Genomic DNA, 20690 nt, shown 5'->3' on the forward strand with positions numbered 1-20690 from the left:
GGAGAATCCCAGGGATGGGGGAGCCTGGTGGGCTGCCGTCTCTGGGGTCACACAGAGTCAGACATGACTGAAGCGACTTAGCAGCAGCAGCATATATGATACTGTTTATATGTGGAATCTAAAATATGGTGCAAAGAAACGTATCTACAAAAGAGAAACAGACTCACAGACACAGAGCTCAGACTTGTGGCTGCCAAGGGAGAGGCAGGGGGAGAGGGGTGGACTGGAAATTTAAAGGTGGTAGATGCAAGCCGGACAAGACTGAAGCAACTTAGCAGCAGCAGCAGCAGTAGATGCAAGCTATCACATTTAGAATGTATATACAAGGTCCTACTGTATAGCACAGGGAACTCTATCCAGTCTCCTTAGATAAACCATAATGGAAAAGAATATTTTAAAAGAATGTACATATGTGTAAAACTGAGTCACTTTGCTGTACAGTAGAGATTGGTACAACATTGTAAATCAATTATACATCAATTTTAATAAAAGAATATACACATGTTCAGAATGTTAAGCTGCACAGTGCCCTAGCAAATGACAAGAGTATGAACAAGCCTGTTGGCAAGAGATTGTGAATGGGATGAGGAACCAGACGAAGAGAGTGTTTCAATAAAAAATTGATCAGCAGTGTCAGGGCTGCATAAGATACAAGAAAAATAAAGACCTACCAGAATCCTTTCATTCATCAGCCACGGGTGACTGGGGACCTTAAGAGCAGAGTCAGGGCAGGGTGGAGCAGGAACAGACTTTTATGATTTGCAAGCTGGGTGAGAGCTGGAGACATCGAGTTCAGGCAAATCTTAAAAGAAGCATGGCTGTGAAGGGAATAAGGAATTTGAATGGCTAAAAGTGTCAAGAGGGGATTTCTTTCATTTTGTAGATGAGAGGATATTGAACGCTACATGGAAATGAACAGTAATGAGAGCCTGACCCCTATCTTGAGTTAGTGGTACAGTAAGGTGGCTAAGTGTGACAGCCATGAGCACAGGAAAACTGGCCTTGGAAAGAAGACATTGTTTACAGAGAAGGAAGGAATAACTAAGTTTTTAATTCACATCCTATGGCCTCTACCTCAGCTTAAGCACCTTCAGTCCTTAAGGAGGTATTGCATTATTTTCATGCATGTTTAGTCCAGAACCCTTACATATATCTGGATATCCTGAACACTCATGGGACTGTTTGCATGCTGGCTCTTCAGCATCTGGAGACAACCCAATTAAAAAGGATTTAGAGAGTTCTAGGGTCAACACTGCACTTAAAAGTACAGCAGTGAATGTTCCTAATTGAGGTTGAACAAACCATCCCCCTTCAGTCCCACTACTGTGCTCAAAGTCCCTCTGGCCAACTCTGTGGACCCAGGAACACAGAGAATTATTGACAAAAATTCCTAAGACCAGGCCAGTAGAAAAGTCCTCTTGACCAGAGGTCCCCAACCTTTTTGGCACCAGGGACCAATTTTGTGGAGGACAATTTTTCCATGGACCAATATGGAGGGGATGATTTCAGAATGCACATTACATTAATTGTGTTTCTATTATTATTTAAACTTTATTTATTTATTTTTATTTCTATTATTATTGTATCAGCTCTACCTTAGATCATCAGGCATTAGATTTCGGAGGCTGGGGACCCCTGCTCTAGACAATGCTATCAGGAGTCTGGGTTGTATACCTAGTAAGGGAGGAGGTGGGCCCAGTCTCTTTCTTAGGGCCCATTTAGGTCCGGAAGCTCCAGAGCCAACCAGCTGAGGACCAAGGTCAGAGCTGTGTCTATTAGAATGAAAACTCTATGGGGGGCAGGTGCTTTGCTTGTCTTTAGTCCCTGACATATACTAAAAAACGAAGTGAGTAAATGGAAGCATTCTACCTGTAGCACCAGCACAGAAGCTTGGTGATGGTTCTGCTGAACTCTTACTAGACAGCTCACAGATGAGAACAGGGGATCAGGCAGTTCTCTGGCAGCACAGCAGTAGTGCTGGGGAATCTGCAAAGGGATTGACAGGTGGCAGAAGGTCAGGAGTGGTCTCCAAGGGACAAGCAGGGGCAGATAAGGGTTGAGATTCAAATTAGGGACATTTGTGTCCTCAACACAGAAGTAGTGTTCATCATCAGTCATACAGAGCCTTGATTTTCTTATCTATAAAATGAAGATAATAACAGCAAGTCCCTCACGTTTTTGCTGTTAAGATTAAACAACAGCATGTTTAAGTGTAAAGGTCTTAGCACAGTTGGGGGAAAACTGTTGGACCTTAGACAAGAGCCTCTTTTCTTCCCATCCTCAGCACCCTGGACAGAGTAAGTTCTTATCATCAGGGAGAAGAATATGCAGTGTTTGCATGGAGTCAAGTGTAGTTTCATATGTGAAAGCAGTAAGGTGAGTATGACAGTTATTGCCCTAAAGACCATGAGTGACAGTGAATGTAAACTCCACTGCTGACAGCCTGAATCAATACATATCAGGAGTAATGATCCATTGACTCTAGGTGATGAGAGAAAGTTATGATGTTGTGGATGTATTATGGCTTCTTGGAAGTTTTATTGTGTTCCTCATGCATTAATATAATAACAAGAAGTATGAATCATTTGCTTCTGGACTGCAAGAAGCTTCAGACTGAGATATTGATCATTTAGTGTCAGAAAGTCAGCCCTGGAAGAAAAACAACCTGCACAGTGCCATGGCACCAACTGACAAGTGCTTTTAATTTGCAGCTAGCCACATTAGGTGATTTGCTTCTGGAATTATTTGGGTCCTGTTTGGGAAAAAAAACACCTATCATGTTAGAAGGGGAGTACATAAGTCAATCAAATATGGGCACTGAAAGTAAATTTTAAAATGGAAAATTGAGCATTATGTCCACAAACATTTTGGGTGTCCACTGTGTGCCTAACTTTGTTCTAGGCATCAGAATACAGACTTTCATATCACACATGCCCTGTCATGAAGACATTTGTGCTGCAGTCACAGCCAAATTAATGATGAATTGGAAGGCAAGATGGTAAATAGGAAGTTTAATGACAGATGACAGATTGAATAAGATGGGAGCTCAGAGGAGTGAATCTTAACACAAACGTGAAGAACCATGGCAGACAGTGTCCCTTGAATATTAAAGGTTGATTAAGAATTACCTCTATACATAGGAGAGATGTGAGGATGCATGCCAGATCACTTCAATCATGTCCAACTCTGTGTGACAGCATGGACTGTAGCCCGCCAGGCTCCTCTGTCCATGGGATTCTTCAGGCAAGAATACTGGAGTGGGTTGTCATGCCCTTGTCCAAGGGATCTTCCCGATGGCATGAGCCAATACGTAGTTGAGAAAAAGCATGGTATTTGAATGGAGAGGAGAAGAGGCCGCTGGAAAGAGTTTGCTATTACATATGTTGCAAGGCCAAGGGTGTTGGGAGACAAATATGCAGAAAGAGGAAGAATTTAGGCAACAATCTGACTTGCATTTCATGTTGAGATAAGTAGCCTTTATCTTTTAAGTGAATTTTACTGAAGCCACGGCTGGACCTTTAAGAGTTTTAGGCAGAGTTATCACCTGATTACATTTAATTATATCAATATTTCATGATGTAGTAAGCTAAAAGGAGAAGGGTATTTATATACCATGGAAGTGAAGTTGACTGGGCACTCAACTCTGAGGCAGACTCCCTTGTGATCACCTCTAGTCATTTATGGCCAGTGTTCCACCTCTCTTGTTTTCTCTCTGAGCATACCATCGAGTAACATCCTGCATTCTCTTTCATGCTGCTGCTGCTAAGTCACTTTAGTCATGTCTGACTCTGTGCAACCCCATAGACGGCAGCCCACCAGGCTCCACCGTCCCTGGGATTCTCCAGGCAAGAACACTGGAGTGGGTTGCCATTTCCTTCTCCAATGTATGAAAGTGAAAAGTGAAAGTGAAGTCTCTCAGTCGTGTCCAACTCTTCGAGACCCCATGGACAGAGTCTACCAGGCTCCTCCGTCCATGGGATTTTCCAGGCAAGAGTACTGGAGTGGGGTGCCATTGCCTCTCTTTCATGCTAGGCATACCTAATAATCTCCTGTGACTGGGACATAAGTGATGTTTGTATAATTTACATATCCATAGTCACTTGTTGAGGTTTTGTGTGGTATTAAAGAAGAACACACAAAACTGTATACAAATATTCCTCCCTTTGCAAATCACTTATATTTTTGAAGCTGAATTTTTAAAAATCATTTACTTAACAAAATCAATGCATCATCACAGATTGAAGGCAGGATATATATAACAATTCAGCTATTTTTTCTCAAGTCAGATATGAAAAAGATTTGCAAAAGAGGTAAAATGAAGACATGCTTCTCCTTGAAATTTTTTGTTTCAGAAGATATATTTTCAATAACTTATTATTTATATTAGCATACAAGCAGTCTATCTGTTTCAGTCTTGAATACAGAAAGCATCAGTAGGTATAGCCTATATAAAAACTCCTTTTGGGGGTCCTCAATAATTTTTAAGAGTGTAAAACAGTTCTTAGAACAAGAACAAAAACTAAAAACTGAGAACTAGTATGCTAGAACAACCAGGTGATTGAAATCTTACATTTTATTCAAACGTTTTATTTATGTTCACCTGTTTGCCTAAGCCAGTAGCAACTACTTCCCTTCTCTTAAATCCTGTTAGCACCTTATTTGTACAGTGTCATTTATTACAACTTATTATGGCTTCTTTTTGTGGTCGTTTAGTCACTAAATTGTGTCTGACTCTAGCCTTTCCCTTCTCCAAAGGATCTTCCTGGCCCAGGGATCAAACCTAGGTTTCCTGCATTGGCAGGAGGACTCTTTACCACTGAGCCACCAGGAAAGCCCATGGCCTCTTTTACCATGTATTAAATCTCTTATTAGAGTGTAAGCTTCATGACGGTAGGATCTATATGTAATTTATCTTTCTGCCTCCCACTGTATCTATCACAGTTGTAGCACTAAGTAAATACTAGTTTGGTGAGCACAACACATAAAATGAGCACACAAAACTTCCATCGCCAAGACCACTCATATTTGGTATTTGAATCACGCTTCTTGACTACATTTTACCACCAGACCCAAATTCAGATTGCAGATGTATCTCACTCTTTCTTCTGTCCCATGTTTCTCTTCTGAAAAAAAAAAAAAGAAAAGAAAAGAAAAAAAAAACCAGATTCTATATAGTACTAGTATCAGATATTTTTTCTCAAATTAATCAGAAGAAAAAGCATCAGTGCCCAAAAGTCTCTGGGAAATAAGCCAATAAATATCTCAGTATTCTATCATGTTAGTCACTATTGACCATATAAGAGAGAGAGTTATAAGAGAAAAGGGAGAAAAGCAGTCTCGTCTATTGAAAATTATATAATTTTTGCTTCCTGCATTCACATTCTTTGCCATCTGAGCTACCAGGGAAGCCTACATTCACATTCTTAATGATGACTAATTAAGTTCTCATTAATCAGGGGTTATTATTGACCCCTTATTAAGGGATCATAGATATGATTAAATGAAAAACTATGGGCATCAACGAACAGTAAAGAGACAATTTAAAGTTGTTAATCTAAGTGCATTCTTACAAAAGAATTTAATCCCTCCTTCCTTTATTTAAAGCAATTATTAAAATTCTTTACATAACCTGCATTTGAGTTTTAGTTAAAAACAAACAAACAAAAAACAAAACTAAGTTCCTCATGAAAGAAATTTCAGTAGAAAATTCAGGTGGTATGGTTTCAATTCAGTGAAAACATAAAAATTTCTCATTAATTTCCTCAATTATATGCAAACATTGAGTAGATCTTAGGATCACAGTGACTAGTAAAAGGTAATCCGTCACTACAGGAAATTATTTCTTGGACTCCAACACTTTGCTGCATTATTTTTTCAATAGAATAAAAAGTTATTTTCTTGATATAAATCTGACCTATTAATATCTGATTTATGTGCTTGCTATGGTGTTTCATCACGGAGAGAGAACAGGCAAAGCTGCACAGCATGTTGTCAATAGGTCTTTGTTCTGTCAGAGAAAAAAATACAGCTTTTCCCTTGAAATACTTCTTCACATGCATGGGGTGCTTATGGAATCACCAAGACTTAGGTGTATTAGCTACAGCAGAATAGCTTTTTGAGATAATTTCTTACTATAAAAAACCTTGCATCACAAATTTTAAAAATATGTAAAAATATGAAGAAAATTGAAATATAAATACCAAGAAAAGCCTCTGACAGAAAAGCTGATCATGACTGCCTGAGGCCTGAGGTGACTATTGAATTGAAAGCTTCTATTTGCCTTTCCTCTACTTTTTTTTTTTTTCACTCAGCAAAAGCCATTATGACCTTATAGGCCAGTTAATATCATGCCATTTCATTAATCATTTTCCATTGCCCTGAGGACACATAGAAAATGTTAACATGGTCCCAACCCTGCCTGATCCAACCTGATTCATGGCTCCAGTTCCAGTTCTCATTCTAACTCAACAGTCTCTTCTCTATCTTCTACAATGTGGGATGATTCTTATTTGTTCTTCAAGTCTCAGCTTAAATGGAACTTCTTGAGAGAAGGATTCCCTGATCCCTCAATCTAAATTAGGTCCCCCAAGTTTTTCCATATCTTTAGGTTCCTTTATACTGTTTCTCAAACTTTGTAATTATACATTCACTTATGCATTTAATTGTGTTTCCCCTCCAGATCGAAAGCTCCCTGAAGAAAAGGAAGCTGTTTACCAGGTTCTCCATTGAGTGAGAGGAGTATGCAGGCCAGTGACTGATGTCTATTAAATAGTGGGCCTGTCCCTTTTTTTAAACTTTTTATTTTGTATTGGGGTATAGTTAATTAACAGTGTTGTGATAGCTTCAGGTGAATAGCGAGGGGACTCAGCCATAAATATACATGATCTATTCTCCCTCAAATTCCCTTCCCATTCAGGCTGCCACATAACATTGAGCAGAGTTTCATGTGCTATACAGTAGGTCCTTGTTGGTTATCTACTTTAAATACAGCAGTGTGTTCATGTCCATCCCAAACTCCCTATCTCATACCCAGCAACCATAAATTTGTTCTCTAAATCTAGGAGTCTTCTTTTGTTTTGTAAGTAATTTCATTTGTATAATTTCTTTTTGGATTTCACATATAAGGGATATCATGCAATATTTCTCCTTCTCTGTCTGACTTACTTCATTCAGTATGACAATCTCTAGATCAATCTGTGTTGCTGCAGATGGTATTATTTAATTCTTTGTAATGACTGAGTAATAGTCCATTGTATATATATAACACATCTTTATTCATTCCTCTGTCAATGGACATTAAATTTGCTTCCATGTCCTGGCTATTATTGTAAACAGTGCTGCAGTGAACATTGGGGTGCATGTATTCTTCTGGATCATGAACATGTCCTTTTTGATGGAATAAACCTTTAATTAATAGACGTTCAGATGATCATGCCACATATTACCAGTGTGCACCTCCCCTTTCTCATGAAGACCCTTACCAAGGTAAAGTCTGGCAAACTTCATCAATGAGAAGACAAGATTCCGAATTCTAGTGATCAAGATGAACTGAAAAACTTTTTCTTTAATTTTCCTGGACTCCCCTGAACCTTTGAGGAAGGCAGAAAAAGTCTTTGCCTCAAGCGTTATTTTCTTCAGGTGACACCATCTGGGAATACAGGTAGCCATCAGGTACCACCAGATCACTTCTTTTGGTATCTGCAAGAGTAACTTCTCTTCTCAGCCACAAATAGGTTCTTTCTTTTCAAACCCTTGCAGAGACTATATTCCCAATATCCCAACATGCCCGAGGTCAGAGACTGTTGATCAGTGGCCAGCTGTACCTTGGGTCTTAGTCTGATTGTGAAGAAGGATGAAGTCAGGAAGAGCTCTGTGAACACACTATGGAATGCAGCCTTTTGTAACAGCCCCCTGTACAGGAGGAAATGTTTTTCTTCAAGACCATTCCTGATTCTGGTTTCCTAATTCCATTTCTGAGCAGCTTCTCTGCACTGTGTTGGCTGTCTTTGGGAAAACAGAAGGCCCTCCTGAAGATGGTGAAACTGTCCCTTGTCTCTCAGTAAGTTCCCTTGATCTTGCCTCTTTGTCTTGATTTGGACTTTATGTTGAATCATCTATTTTCCCATGCTCTTCCTAATTAATTTGCTAGGCTAAATTAGTGCCAAATAAATAATGAGTTTCCAAATTAACTGACACCATAATGGAACAGAGGTTTAATTAATTTACTCTCAGGGGCCTTCTACAGACAATTGTAAGTTTACAGCATAAAGTGATGGTATTTATTAATGTGGAAAGTTGTCTTATTTTAACAGGCAATTTTAATAACCAGACATTAATATGGAGACCTTTTCATTCTTATCTCTGTAAACAACAGGATTCAGGTCAGGCAAAGATGTACTAATATTCAGTACACTTAATTTCATATAAGGTTATTTGATTTTGCTTATGTAGCATTGAGAATAGTTGACAACTCTTTCAGCCTTAATAGTTTAAGTAATCAAGATGATTTTTAATGCCTACTCATATATTAGAGGCATAAACATATGCAGACATCTCTGGTATTTGCCTTTCACTAAAGCACAAATTGGAAGCTTTCTACTAAGACTGCCTTTAGTATATGCACTATTTCCATCTCTTCTACTTCCCTAAATAGATGCATGTCAGCTATTTCTATAGAATCCTAGGTGGACCATAAAGTGGTGGAGACTGTATAATAGCTGGTAACTTCTACTTGGTAAACATATGATTTGGGAAAATCATATCCTCTGAGAACTCTGATTTATTCTTGCATTAAATGTAGATATTGTAGACATTCAAACACCCTCCCTATTAAATCCATTGGGTTGTTTGGACCATCTGTATCAGTAATACAAATTGGTAGTAATAACAATGATTCCCATTATTTTGTTATCATTTAGAATTTCTACCTTCTAAGCCTCTGATAGGTTCCTCTTTTGGCCAGCTCTAACCGAACCAGATGGTGATGGGATTCTGAAATGTAGGTCTCAGTATACTTCAACTAACCTGAAAGATAGAGTGAAGTTTGTAGAAAAATGTCTGGTTAAAAGTATATGCCTCTTAAGATCAATGATTTGAGAGGGTAATTAATGAAGAAGGGGAGATAGAATTTGCTCAGTCTTTAAAGAGTGTGGAGCAGAAATAGGTAGGGCTATAAGTAATATTGAAAATATAGATGATTCATATGACAGAGAGGAGGGGAGAAAAGATGAGAACATTAAATAAAGTTAATGTTCTGTCATGTAAGTATTCAATAAAATTTCTAGTTAATATTTCAATATATATTTTTAAAAGGTATGGTTTTTCTATTTGCATTAAAGAAAAAGTGTTATAATTTATGCTAAGAGAAGATGTGAAAATCTGTGTAAATGTTACTTAGGATTTCTCTATGAAGCAGCAATAAGCAGTTTAAACAAGTATGTAAAACCCATCACAGAATATGCTCAAGAGAGGAAAGATAGATTCCCATGACCACTAAAATGGGAGCAGTTACTTGATGTTCTAAAGCTGAAAAAATTTTATATTCTAAGATTTATTTCTCTCATGAATAAGTTACTTAAAGAAAAGTAAAAATTTGAGGGGACAAAGGTGAAGAAAGGAATGAAGGAACTATAAATGTTCTTCTACTTCAAAAATTTTCTGACATCTGAGCCAGAAGACTTTCTGCATCTATCAGTGACTTCTTCTTCATGTGTCATAGAATGAGTTCAGCATGCTAAAACTGAAATTTATGAAGAGTTAATATGCATTAGTCAGGAGAAACTTTGTGCCTCTGCATAGATAAACTCCACAAGAAAATTCTTAAAGGGAAAAATTAGTTGCTGGCACAGGATATATGTCTTAATAATATTACCTGTACTCTCTTGAGACTCATATCTTTTTCTCTCTAGACAGCAAAGATAGAGTCCATGGTAGAACATCCAGTATGTATTTTTATATTTAAAACCTCTTACTGATTTATCTGTCATTCAAAATAAAATCTGTTGTACTCAGCATTACTATTTTCATTTTAGAAATGAGGCAGATTTAGAGAGGTTTAAGAACAAGAACAGAGTCATTCAGCTAGTAAGTTGCAGAACTGAAATTCAAAGAGGGGCAATGTTTTCATGTTCCTTGTGCTTTGCTGCTACTGCTGCTAAGTCGCTTCAGTCGTGTCTGACTCTGTGTGACCCCATAGATGGCAGCCCACCAGGCTCCTCCGTCCATGGGATTTTCCAGGCAAGAGTACTGGAGTGGGGTGCCATTGCCTTGTGCTTTAGCTATAGTGTAAACCTGGACTAATGAAAATATGTGCCCTTTGGCAAATATGTCTCATAATCATGCCTGGTTTTAATGCTTGTGGGTCTTAGGACACAGATATCAATGTAGGTCCATAAATCTAAGTGTTATGGCACCCCACTCCAGTACTCTTGCCTGGAAAATCCCATGGACAGAGGAGCCTCGTAGGCTGCAGTCCATGGGGTTTCGAAGAGTTGGACACGACTGAGCGACTTCACTTTCACTTTTCACCTTCATGCATTGGAGAAGGCAATGGCAACCAACTCCAGTCTTCTTGCCTGGAGAATCCCAGGGACAGCAGAGCCTGGTGGGCTGCTGTCTATGGGGTCGCACAGAGTTGGACACAACTGAAGTGACTTAGCAACAGCAACAAACTGTTAAACTATATTTTTATCCTTGTATCCTGAGAAATCTACCTTTATCAAGCAAGTTTTTTTTTTAATTTAATTGAATGATAATTACTTTACAATGTTGTGTGAGTTTCTGTTGTACAATGACATGAATCAACCTTATGTATACATATATCCCCTCCCTCTTGAGTTTTCCTCCAACCCCACCCCTTCATCCCGCCCCTCTAGTTTAACACAGAGCACCAGACCGAGGTTCTTGTGTCATATAGCAAGTTTCCACTAGGTATATGTTTTACACATATACACATGTGTGCATTTCAGTGCGACTCTCTGAATTCATCCCACCCTCTCCTTCCCCCACTGTGTCCACAAGTCTCTTCTCTACATTTGCATCTCTATTCCCATGGACAGATGAGTGGATAAAGAAGTTGGGGTACGTATATACAATGGAATATTACATGGCCATGAAAAGGAATGAATTTGAGTCAGTTGAACTGAGGTGGACAAACCTAGGGCCTGTTATACAGAGTGAAATAAGTTAGAAAGATAAAAAAAACTCATATACTAATGCCTATTTATGGAATCTGGAAAAATGGTAGTGATGAACAAGCCCAGCTTTGAATTGAGAACTCTTGGTCTCCTTGTATTTCCAAGATGTGACTCATATCCCAGCTCCCTTCTCTTCACACCCTAGGCTATCTCTTGTGCCCTGAAGGGCCTTACGCATAACTGTGTAGATACTCCAGGCCCTGTAGCCACACCCTATCCATCACCTCCCCGCCAACAGCTGGCTTCCCTTTGGCCTGGAGACACACACATGCGACCTGAAGTCCACCTCAAAAAAGCAGACCCACACAGGCTCTGCAAGTGTGTGCAGGACAGTCTGGGTGGAAATTTCAGTTTCCCTCGTATCCCAAGTCTGGTCTAGAAGTAGGGGGTCTGGGGGTGTGCACTCTGTATTAACTACATGCATTTGCTCCTGTGGATTTCTTAATCCACAAGGAGGGGCACAATCAGAGGAGGGGTGAGGAGGGGTAGAGGCCCCTGATGTTGGGTATAAGGATGGTTCTGCTCACACTTGTAATTTGTAGTAGCAGGGACAGAAGTGGTTCCCATAACTTGAAATAACCAATCATTCATTACCTGTTCATAGGTCAGCACTCTTTTCATTCATCTCAGAAAGCAGTGGTTGAGGATCTTTCTAACCTTCTCTCTAATCTTCACCTACTACTCCTCTGTACTCAGGAATTGAGGTAAAGAAAGAGAAAGCAAGTGAAAAACATATCAGTTCAACTCATTTGACATACTCTCAAATTTTCAAAAGAATTCTGGTCTACATTAGCTACGAGGCCAGTCTGAAATCCTCTCAGCAAATGCTTGAAAAAATGGACCAAGAAAGAGCAAAAACCCACTTCACTATAAGCTAGCCCACCAATGTTCTCCCTGGACTCTGGGCCAATAACTCATGATGCTACTTACCAAACTGTTCTATGCCCTTCCCTTTACATCCATCATAAGAAATGTGCTAGGCCCCAAGAAGCTTCAGAATTAAAGAATTAAGACCCTAGGACTGAGCTGACTGAAAAGTCATCACCTTATGCCTTTTATCAATGTATATCAACATAAATTATTTGAGAGAAAAAATTACTTCCTGATGTTCTTCATGTTGAAACATATGGAGTGCAGGCTCTGCCAGGAAGAATGTGTAGATTCCTGTAGTCAGTACTTATTAGCAGTCTGAAGAGACTGTTGGGTATGAAGCACATAATATGGGAAATTGATCAAAGACCTATCTCTAGTTTCTGTGGAAATTAGCATATTTACCTAAACAATGATACTGTTGCAGGAAGGGGGACCCCTTCCAGGGCCCGAAAGTGCACTCTTGGCTAACACTCAGAAATGAGTTGTCTGAGGAGACACACATGCTGACAAAGCAAGAGATTTTATTGGAAATGACGCCCAGGCAGAACCAGGAGGTAAGGGAACCCAGGAGAACTGCTCTGCCACGTGGCTCATGGGCTTGGGTTTTATGGAATGGGATTGGTTTCTGAGTTGTCTTTGGCTAATCATTCTGACTCAGAGTCCTTCCTGGCAGTGTATGCATTCCTCAGCCAAGTTGGATGCCAGCAAGGATTCTGGGAAGTGGTTAGACACGTGGTGTCTCCTTTTGACCTTTCCCAAACTCTTCTGGTGAGTGGTAGCTTATTCATTCGGTGTTCCTTACCATGACCTCCTGTCATAAAATAACTCACACAAATGGTTACTATGGTTCCTGGCCAAGGTGGCGGTTTCAGTCTATGTGCTTTCCCTAACTATACAGGATAAAATTTCAGGATGAATTTAATCTAGCTCAATCCCTTTGCTTTTAGAAATGTAATATAGATGCTGAAGCTAAAGAGAAAATAAAGCTGAAGTTAGAAAAAAGCTATCATAAAATCATCATTAGTAATAAGTATTTTAATAAACAAGTCTACTTTAAGGGAAGCTATATATTTAAGTTTCAGAGACTGGTTGGTGAAAATACTAATGTAAGACCTCTTCCTCTTTTTCCTAAACATAGTGGAAAATTAAATCAATTTATTTTATGAACAGGCTATTACTAAGAAACATGAAATGAGAACAGAATGAAGATGGAATGAAACCTTTTAAACACACATTTTTTACTTAAAACATAAGTGAAAGCAAGTCCTTGCTTAATGAATTTACCAAATTTCCTAACGTGTGCATTAACCACTGTTGGCATTTAGCTGTTGCATAAAGTTGTGATGTTGGTTGCTGAATGAGGCCTTTGTGGTACTCTGCGTCGGTGGTCCCTATTACTTGGCTTATTGTGAAATCATCTACAGTAATGCTTTCAAACTTTAATGTTCCTGTTACCTGTGGATCTTGATAAAAATAAGTATCCTGATTCAGCAGGTCTAGGGTGGGGCCTGATATTCTGCATTTGAAACACATTCTCAGATAATACTCAGTTGCTGGTCTGTGCACCATACTTTGATAGCAAAAGCCTAGAGGCCTGCATAAAGATACATATTCTATGGTCTCACTTCTAGAGAGTCATACTTAGTACAATAGACCTTGTGAAGTTTCTTATTTTATGGATGTGCAAACTGAGGCTCAAAGAAATATAGTGACACGTAGCAAAATAGCAGTCAAACCAACAGTAGATCAAAGGCCTCCTCATCCCTCAGCCCACTGCTGTTTTCCTTACACAACATCTCCTGTGTTGTGGAAACTTTCCGCCTTTGCATTTAGGATGTGCCACTTGTGCAGCTGCATTAAGGCTCCATGTTCAGAAGGGTCCCATGATTGGGGGCTAATGTTCTATGGTTGACATCTTGAAATTTGTAATTATTTTATCTTAAATTTACGATTTAGAATTAAAGTCCAATGGGACAATGGAGCACATGTAGAGGGAGAGCTTGCGTGGACTTGCCTCCTGCAGCCTCCTTACCTCCCTAGGATAGACGATTGCCCCCTGCTATCAATCCCTGATGCCTCAGGCTTTGCTTGGCCTCCCTTACCCCAGCTCTGCTCTAGACCTCTGCCATCTTCCACCTGGAGTGGTGATCAGGTTGAACTGGGGAGAGAAGTCTCATGTCCCTCCAGCATCCTCCTCCCCTGTGGAGACTGGGATATGCATGTGGGGAGGATTAGTGTTGAGTGTCCTGTGATATCTCAGGGTGCATCAGTATAGCAGTGTGATGGGTTGGCAGGAACTTCTCATCTACCCGCATTCAAATACCAAGCATGTCTCTGAGCAGAGGTTTAGATCCCTTAGGTTTACCCATGTCATGGGTTAGAAAGATATTCTAATTATATAATCTAATGTTTGCATTAGATATTATACAGTATATTGATATTAATAATTAACAATATCAGTTATATATTCATATTGATTGTCTATATATTAATATTAATGCATAATTTTAATATTAGATATTATTATTCTTATTATATAGATAATACCGTGTCAGTTGCTCAGTCATGTCCAGCTGTTTGCAACCCCATGGACTGTAGGCCACCAGGCTCCTTTGTCCATAGCGTTCTCCAGGCAAGAATACTGGAATGGGTTGCCATTCCCTTCTCCAGGGGATCTTCCCAACCCAAGGACTGAACCTGGGTCTCTTGAATTGCAGGCAGACTCTTTACCATCAGAGCTACCAGGGAAGCCCAGATACTAGATTATATATAATTAGAATATCTTTCTAATTTCAGGGAATGCTCTATGTACACATGCAAAAAATCTAAAATTTAAAGTTATCTCCAATGATTCCAAAGTTGTTAAGCCTTCCTTTCAAGCTCCATACTAAATAACTTGGTTCCCTGGTTAGGAAAACTTTTGTTCATCTTAAAGACTTCATGTGCACAGTATCTTCAACAAGCACAAAAAATTGGTTTATTTGCTTCAGTTTTGTCTGTTCGAAATATCTGCCCCTTCCAGAGTTTTGGTCATTTTTACATTTCACCTTGGAGAGTTTTGATAGATTGTAGCTTTTGAGAAATTGGCTCATTTCATCAAAGTTGTCAACATCATGTGCATAGAGTTGTTTGTACTAATACCTTACTCTTTTTTTTTTTTAATTATTTTATTTTTATTTATTTATTTATTTTTACTTTACAATATTGTATTGGTTGTTTGTGTGGTATGTAGTGGTATCTCCCATTTTGCTTCTCAAACTGGTCATTTGTACATCATTTTTTTTCTGTCAGTTTTACTGGAGATTGATATATATATATATATTTTTTAGTGAGCTCTTATGTTCATATTTTTTTTTCTATTTTTTTTCTGTGCTTAGTGTCATTGATCTGCTCTTACCATTTCCTCCTTTCTGCTTGCTTTGGGATTATTTTGCTCTTCTTTTTCTCTGGTTTCTGTGGGTGGAAGGTTGGGTGATTGATTTGAGACCTTTCTTATTTACTAATATAAGCATTGAATGCTATATATTTTACTCTAAGCACTATTTAGCTGCATTCCACAAATTTTGATATGCTGTGCTTTCAATTTTGATCAATTTCAAATACTTTCATTTGTTCTAGAGCAGGTGTACCAATGATGAAGTCTCTGTTTTTATTTATCTGAGAACATCTTTATTTCACCTTCATTCCTAAAGGATATTTTCACTGGATATAGAATTCAAGGTTAATAGCTATTTTTGGTAGACTCTCTAAAAGTGTTGTCCTACTGCTTAACAGCCTCCTTGATTTCTGATGATAGTCATTCCAATTATATATTCCCTGTATATAATATGCTTTTTTCCTCTGACTGCTTTCATGCATGTGGAAGGGGTGGTAGAATTTGGTTTTCATCAGTTTGATTATAGCATGTCTGGGCATGAACTTCTTTGAGTTTATCATCTTTGGGTTTTACTAAGCTTTATGAACCTGTAAGTTTATATATTTTTCAAAGTTTCTATGTATTACTTCTTTAGTTTTTTTTTTTCTAAACTACCCTCCTTGTTTTCCTCTTCTGAGATGTTGGTAACATGAAAGTTAAACCTTGTAGCATTTTTACACAGTTCCATGGGAGAGGGTATGATCATTTTATTTCAATTTTTTTTTTCCTTTTTGGTACAAATTGAATCATTTCTGTTTATCTAGGTTTAAGTTCACTGACTCTTTAGCCATCTCTATTCTGCTGTTGGGTTCATCAGCTGTATTTTAAATTTTGTTTTTTGTGTTTTTCAGCTCTAAAATTTCCATTTTATTCAATTTATACCTTATATTTCCATGCTGAGATGATCCATCCTTTCAGTGTTGGTCTTTAGGTCTCAGAGCCTGGTTATCATGGCTGCTTTGGAAGTCTTTGCATCATAATTCCAACATGTGTGTCACCTTTGGATTGGTGTCTGTTGCTTGCCTCTTACTTTGTGAGTTGTTGAGATTTTCTTCATTCTTCATATAACAAGTAATTTTATATTATATCCTGGAGATTCTGAATATTATATTAATAGATTCTTACATCTTATTTAAATCCTAGAGACATTGTGTATATTTTCCTTTATTTTAGCAGACAACTAAATTAACTTCAGAACACAAGTTCTAACCCATGTCTTGTGGTCTGTGGATCCAACTCAGTTCATTTCTCACTTTGCTCTATTCTTTAGACCTGCTTTGGTTGCCCACTTTGGAAACTACACAGATTTCTGCTCTGTGATTTTTGGTTACCAAAGCTTTGGGATTTGTTCATGTCAGATTCATACGCATCGAGCCCTCTCCTCAATATCTTTGACACTCTCTCATTCCCAAAGGGCCCTCTTCTAGGTCTGATGGCCGATAGCCTAGAGCTTTAGTTTCTCTTTTTGCATGCACTGCCACAGCTGAATATGCCTCCAGAACCAAGCAGTAGGGAGATAAAGAGAAACAAACAGCATTATGAGTCTTTTCAACAAATGGTGTTTGGCAGCTGGATATCCACATGCAAAAGAATAAAGTTGGGCCCCTACCTCACATGGTTTTATTAATATTATAGAGTGATTAGTAGTTGAGTTAGCTGGTTCATTGGGCAGACTTTCAAGCATAAATATGTGAAAATCTTTTAAACCTTCCACTCTTCTCTTCAGGCATGGAGGGAAAGTGGTGGTAAAATATTCTGGTCTTCTGTGAGCTGAGTGGATGAGAGTAGTTGAAGGCCCCACCATTTAGTGTGAAGACGTCCTGGAATTCTACTATGCATCATGCAGTGGCCCTGCAAACTTTTATATAGTTATAGTCTCTCTCTCTCTCTTTTTTTTTTTTTTTAAAAAAGATAAGGGGGTTTGTTCCTGCCTCTTTGATGTTGGTTGTCCAAAACCTCTCTAGGTCAATTTCTCCAGAGAGTAAAAATTTGACCCCCCTGCCTAAGAATGGGGTACAATTGGTTTTCAGAAGTAAGAGGGAGGATCATGGATTCTAATTGCTTCCTATATTTATATTTATATTTATATTTATATTTAACCAGTTTGATCCTTGCCCACTGAAGAACTTTGTGTCTCCAAGTCCTAAGCACATTGACCAGGGGTGCATATTGTCACTTATCATTAGCATTTCTCCCTACAGGTGCCTTGGTTGGGTTCCTTAATAAATCAGTTCTTTCTCTCTGTGTCACCCCCGTAAAAGTATTCTATGGCTACTATCTTTTTTTTTTTCCCCTCCTGTATTTGTCTGTACTAACTTAAAACTTTGTTTTCATTCCTGTAAGATCATTTAATGTGTTCCTGGGAGAGAAAGGTGATAAACAAGGGTTTTTAATATGGCATGTTTAACTAGAGGCTTAATGTATTGTTTTATTTAAATAAATCAGAGATAACTTAGAACTGATAAAGCCCAAAGAATGCCTTGATCCTCAGTATTAAACTGTGTCTGTCCAAATTAGATAATGCAATTAGGAGAATAATGAGGAAACCACCCTCCCCTAGTTCTCCAAGGAGGTGCAAGGGATGAATTAGTCAGAGATAAGTCCTTACATCTTATGCATTATTTTGGGTGAGATGGTCCTGTGGGGAAGTGGCTCTGTTCTAATGGAAAATGTGAAATGTGAAAATGAATTCATGAAAGGAATGAATTATGGTTATAGATATGATTGCTAAAATTTGCATATCCGTTCTGTTTGAAGGGTATCTTGGTACTCAACCTGACCCATTGGAGTTTCCTTGGATAAGAGTCTTGGCAGGGACCCAGCCTAAGTAATTTATGGCCTGAGAGTGGTAATTTATATCACATCCATCATCTTCTACCTCATTCCAAGGGAAGAATGTCCTGACTGTGAAAGAATTCTGGGCCAGGACCAGGGAGCAGGGCCGATGTGTAATATTCTTGTATCTGCATTATATAAGTGAATTAGGTAAGGTTAAAATAGGGCATCTTTTGGTTATTTTAAGAGCCATCTGTAAAATACCACCTAAAGTTATACAGTCTCTGTGAGGGATCTTGATGGTAACTTCTGGTTGCTGTAAGCATCTCTGTTCTGCTATTCCATTAACATGTAAATAGACTTGCTCTGTGACTTGTTTGTGGTGGTTTGAACAAAGCATTTCACTTTCAGTCACCAAAATGCAACTGCTTGAAAGCTGTTCTCCAGGACTGATGACAGTGAAGGTCATGGGCTTCAGCAAGGGAATTAGGAAGTACAGCAACGAGTGTCTCTGGTTTGCAGAACATTTACCTCTGAGATAAAACCTTGGTTTTTATTTTCAAGGATATCTCAGAGTAGGCAAAGGTAATGCAATTATTCTCAGAGGAAGTACACAGTGATAGAACAATGGGAACACTTAAAAGGTGCCCTTAGCCATTTTCATATAAAGGGAAGGCTGAAAAGTCTCTGTTCATTCATTTATGTTGTCATTATAAAATGTCTTGGAAACCAAGGTTCATGAGTGTAAATTGCTGGGGAAGCAACTGACATAATTAATGGAGGAGAAAATGTTCTTTTAAAAATGTCCCTATAATCAGAGTTTGGATATAGTGTTCACTGAAGTATGTGGATGTTGGTGTACATATTTCGCTTGGAGATACATTTTTTTTCCTCTGATGCATCCATTGGGCATAAATGAGTATTAGATCCTACACCCACTTCATTAATTTAGGACAGTACTCTGTCTATGATATCAGTAGTGCCCGAGCATGTATAAATTTTGATCATCACATTCATATACACATCATATCTCATACATTACTTAAATTGTTAAAATAAATTTCCAGGCAAAAGTGACACAATTTGAAATGTGATGACAAACTTATAAAATTGTCAATTTATTTTCTTTTACAAGTAACCATGACAAAAGCAAACACAGGAAAATACCTCAATGTCTACTTCATTTGATATCTTTTTATAGCAGTGATTATAAAAAATAATCAGTTAAATCAATAATGTAGTTTATCACAAATAATTTTGACAAATACTATCCTCAAAATGTAATATTTACAGCTGAGATTCAAAGTACAGTTGAAACTAAATTGGCTTTGCCTATTAATTTTATATTTAAAGTGTTATTGGAAAATACAGTTAATAATAGTACCTACCTTATAGGATTGTTATAACATTTCCTTGATTAGTTCATGCAAAATGCTTAAAACTGCCTGAAGAATAGTAAACACTGAATAAACTGTATTTATTATACTGTTAACAATATAACTTACAGTTGCTGCTGCTGCTGCTAAGTCGCTTCAGTCGTGTCCAACTCTGTGCGACCCCATAGATGGCAGCCCACCAGGCTCCTCCATCCATGGGATTTTCCAGGCAAGAGTACTGGAGCGGAGTGCCATTGCCTTCTCCAATTTACAGTTAGGCTGACAGTTACAGTTAGAATTGAATGTGGTTTTATATTATACTCTTAAATACTTTTGGCACTTGTTTGACATTCCTGTACTTAGATTAAGCTCTTAATCTTCATTTGAAAGTCTGGGATTATTTTTTCATCCCAGTAAATATTTCCTCCACATTTACAAATGTGGTAAATGCTGTATCAATCCCAAATATTCTCTATAACTACAATTTGGTAGCTGTATCCCATAAATAAAAATAAAAACTTGCAGAAAGTCACCAGTTAAATATACTACAGCTATATCACATGAGTAAATAAATTTTTTATTTTCAAGGAAATGTGTATGGTGAACCGTGTTTTAGAGTACAGTTTTGCCTTAGTATTTTCGTTTTACATTCTCCACTAAGTAAATGTTAAATCAAAGGCAAGTTTTGTTAATGTGAGATTCTTACACAGAAAGTTTATGATTAATGTCAATGGGCACAAAAACTAATGAAAAATTTATTAGATGCTCTATTCCCACAAAACCCATAGACAAAAGTGCTGATAGAATGATTCATACGCGTCAGACTTAGTTAAGTCCCTAAAACCAAAGTCAAATTGAACTTGGGATACAGTAAAATGAGGGCATCATTATCTGCATTCCCTCAGACTGTCTTAAACGTTAGTCCATTTATCATTGACCATCACATTTCAGTGGGATACATAAAAGGCTATGTTGAGGATTTTATCTGGGAATATTATGTTGAACCTAAAACATAATATTCTTTCAACTGCTTTAAGTTACCCGTACCTGATGCTT

The 20690-nt window shown here is 38.1% G+C and overlaps 1 long non-coding RNA gene across 4 annotated transcripts in view; it reads left to right on the forward strand.

Moving 5' to 3' along the window:
- LOC147366665 (uncharacterized) overlaps positions 1 to 20690 on the forward strand; it is a 312135-nt gene that overhangs the window by 189575 nt on the left and 101870 nt on the right. The window contains exons 8-9 of one of the 4 annotated variants that reach the window (XR_015169445.1): positions 6680 to 8059; positions 12493 to 12865. The exons of 2 other annotated variants lie outside the window; for them this stretch is intronic. This is a non-coding gene — a long non-coding RNA (uncharacterized LOC147366665). Of the gene's footprint in view, positions 1 to 6679; positions 8060 to 12492; positions 12866 to 20690 lie in introns of those variants that run through there. One more of the 4 variants, XR_015169446.1, reaches the window with a different exon arrangement.

Source organism: Bos grunniens, chromosome 8, assembly GCF_055505025.1.
Source record: "Bos grunniens cultivar Pamir isolate PY7600 chromosome 8, Bosgru_T2T1.0, whole genome shotgun sequence".
NCBI classification, from domain to species: domain Eukaryota; kingdom Metazoa; phylum Chordata; class Mammalia; order Artiodactyla; family Bovidae; genus Bos; species Bos grunniens.